The 3,761-nt window shown below is 38.5% G+C and overlaps 1 pseudogene; it reads left to right on the top strand.

Moving 5' to 3' along the window:
* Positions 1-1,449: 1,449 nt before the first annotated feature.
* Positions 1,450-1,547, top strand: LOC140857646 (small nucleolar RNA R71; annotated as a pseudogene).
* The last annotated feature ends 2,214 nt before the right edge of the window (positions 1,548-3,761 follow it).

Here is a 3,761-nt window from a genome sequence, read left to right as displayed (position 1 = left end):
TTCCAGCATTCCACGGGATACCTTAATGGATCGGTCTGCTAGTTGTAAGGTCACTGTCGTGGGTTTTAACTCTCCAAATCCAAATAGGTCATATACAGAGCTCGGGAGAAGGTTGACACTTGCATCCAAATCTAATAATGCCTTCTTAATCGTGAGGTTCCCTATGACACAAGAAATAATTGGGGTACCTGGATCTTTCAGTTTGGGTGGGGTAATTTGCTGGAAAACTGAGCTTGCCTGCTCAGTTAGGTAGACTTTTTTGGTATTTGTGCCTTTGATTTTCGTTTCTGTGTACACAGGTCCTTTAGAAATTTGGCATAGGTCGGAACTTACTTAATGGCATCGAGAAGAGGTAAGTTTATCTGGACCTGTTTAAACAGTTCCAACATTTCATTCATTTTTATACCCTTCTTATCAAGAGGCAGAGAGGATTCTAAAGCACTGGGAAATAGAGCTTTAGGTGCAGGTGCTAGGTTAACAGGTTCTTTCCTCTCTTCAGATTTTTTCTTTTCTGTTGTAGCTGGAATTGGTTGCTCTTGTTGTTGGATTGCTTCAGGTTGATTTAAGATTTTTCCACTTCTAAGGGTCATGATCGATTTGGCATGTTCGGAAAAAGTTTCAAGACCAATAGAGCTTTCAGCCATGTACTGTCCTTTTGGGTTATTAATAGGCTGACTGGGTAATTTGCCTTCTTCCCTCCTACTAAAAGCTGTTGCTAGCTGATCTATCTGGGTCTCTAGCTTTGCTATTGATTGCGTATGGGAGTGAAGGAGTTGGGTATTCATTTCTAGTTCTTTAAGTACTTGCAGTACCTTTTCTTCGAAAGTCGAGCTATGAGTACTCAGAGTGGGTTGAGGAGGGTTCTGGTATTGTGGCTGGGATGGATGCGTAAAAGTTACATTCGGGTAACCTGATCTTTGTTGCACCGGAGGAACCACTAGTTGTGATTTCCATGAGAAATTCGGATGGTTTCTCCATCTCGGATTGTACGTACTAGAATAGGGGTTGTTCCCTGGTCTATGAGTAGTTTGGGCTTGATGGACTTGTTCTTGTACATGTTCAGAAAACTGTGGTACAACCGGACAATCATTCACACAATGAGTGGGGCTAGAACATAATGCACATATATCTTGTATCTGACGGGATGGAGAAGGTGACTGTCCTATACTTAATAATCGATCTAACTTTTGGGATAATTCATCTACCTTATGATGGATATCTATGGCATTTCCTACTTCATATATTCCACCTCTCTTTGGGTTTAACATGAGTTTATCTCTAATAGAGGCAGACATATGATGTAATGAATTTTCACTTAAAATTTCAAACAGTTGCCATGCCTCATCCTCACTTTTCAACATGAATGTCCCACCGCATGATGCATCGATCATTTGTCGATGTCTTTCAAATAGCCCATCATAAAAATATTGGATTAACTGCCACTTGGGTACAGCATGGTGGTGATATTTTCTAATAAGGTCCTTTAATCTCTCCCATGTTTCATGAAATATTTCTCCATCTAATTGGAAAAAACTAGTTATGGCTTTCTTTATTTGATTAGTTTTTCTTATGGAAAATATTTCTTGAGAAACTCTCCTTGCAGCTGGTCCCAGGTTGATATAGTCATGGAATTCAAAGTATGTAGCCAGTATTTGGCTGTCCTTAAGTGAGAAAGGGAATAATTTTAACCTAAGAGCATCATCGGAGAAGTTATGAATTTTGACAGTTGAGCATATCTCAAGAAATTCTTTAAGATGTTTATAAGGGTCCTCATTACTAAGTCCATAAAATGAAGGTAACATTTGGATTATACTGGACTTGATTTCATGTTGAGTGGCCTCCACAGGGGGCACTTGAATACAAGGAGAGTAGGTATATGTGGAAGGAGTAAAGTACTCCTTCAATTGCCTGGGTGGATCATTCTTCTGATTTCGATCCATATTTTTACGTCTGTTAGCTCTAAAGGTTCTTTCTATTTCTGGATCAAAAAATTGGATTTCTAGTCGTAACGATCTACGGCCAAGCATACACCTTACAATTATACTTTAAAGTAAACACAAAAATTTTAGTTTTTATAATATATATATATTTATAATAAAGTGAGAAAAGAGTGAAGAAAATCTAAAGAGAAGAACCTAAGAATTTTAAATCTATGAAAAGGGAGAAATTAGTTAATGTTTAGATGTTAATTGCAATCAACTTAAACAAGCATAGACTCTCTATCCTAAGGTTAACTTAGATCTAGACAGCTCCTAACTTCTAAGACCGTCTTTGAGCACTCCAAGCTCAAGACTGACTAACTGACTCGGCCAAGTAAGCGTAAGATGTGGGAGGTTTCCTGCTCGTTGCTTTCTTTAGACACCAACTGAGTTGGCCAGGTCAGTCAACGGAACCAATTAAAAACTACTTTCTTTAACCACTTATCTTAGACACCGAGCAATTAACCAATCCGCACTCGGTTCAACTCTAGAGCTTTCTTATCCTATTGAGCTCGAAATCCTTAGGGGTCAACATCTAATTAATTTTAGATTAAGGTCTAGGTTATGCAAATGCAAGGGAGTGATTTGTGGGCCAAGGAAGGGTGATCAAATCTCCACCTTATCTTAGTTAATGGATTGCGCCCTTAAAGTTAATTATGGAGATGCAATGCAAAGAAACAAGATGTCCAATCAAGTTAGAAATTTTTATATTTGAGGTTACGCTATTTTAGTTAACTGTTATGAAATGTTAGTGGTTTTTTTTTTTAAATTCAACTGTGCCAAGATCCCCGGCAACGGCGCCAAATTTGATGCGTAGTCATTGATAGCACCAAAAATAACTCTACTCACTACGTAGGTAGGATGAGTCGAGATCGTATCCTCAGGGATCTTGGGCTAAGTTAAGATTACAAAATAAAAGAAAGAAATGTTGTTTTGATTTAGAAAATAAATTATCTTAAAATTGATGTAATTAGAAAATAAAGAGCTCTGGAGTTTTGAATTAATTTTGCACTAGCAGAGTTGTATCTCTTTTTTAATTAAATAGATGCGATTAATCTTAGAAAAAATACCTATCTTTCCTCAGTACATCCCGTACCCGTAGATCACGGCGTGTTGTTTCTAATATTAATCTAACAGGAAAGCATAAATAAAAGTATATGAAAGAGAGCAAATAAAGAACTCACGATGATTTAAATAAAAAGTATAATCTTTATTGCATATAAAGAAATACAAGAAAGTTTAGAACAATAAACACATTCTATGTCGTTACAAAATTTCTTCTCTACTCCCGAGACTGCTAGTCTAGCTGCTCATGGAGTAGTTCCTTTCTCTTCCTCTATGCAAGGCTCTAGAAGAATTTCTGGGCTCCCCTCCAATGGGAGTACAAAAGTCTTTTATAGGTGTTAGGAGGGAGGAGTTTTACATGATTTTTCGATGTGGGACTAAAGAAAATACTAAGGACTAAAAGATGAATGGATGAGATGAAAAGATCATAAGCAGATAAAGAAAATACAAATTTTTTCTCTTGAAATATTTTCAAGTATTATATTCTTTCCTTTAATTTTAAGATCCCTCTGTTCGCCACTGTGTTCGCCTTGCCAAACTCCCCGCGAACCCGCGCGCCCGCCTTGCTGCGCCCGATGCCGCACCCGCTGCCGCGATGCCGCGCCCGCGCGTCTGCCCACGCGCTCGCCCACGCGCCCGTGTGACCGCGTGCTGCTTCCGCGTGAACCCACCGTGTGACATTAGCTGTTTACGCTTCAAATTACAAAAAGAAACTTT

The sequence above is a fragment of the Elaeis guineensis genome, chromosome 4 (genome assembly GCF_000442705.2).
Source record: "Elaeis guineensis isolate ETL-2024a chromosome 4, EG11, whole genome shotgun sequence".
Classification (NCBI taxonomy): domain Eukaryota; kingdom Viridiplantae; phylum Streptophyta; class Magnoliopsida; order Arecales; family Arecaceae; genus Elaeis; species Elaeis guineensis.
The sequence above is the reverse complement of the archived record's forward strand: the minus strand, read 5'-3'. Positions and strand labels throughout refer to the sequence as shown.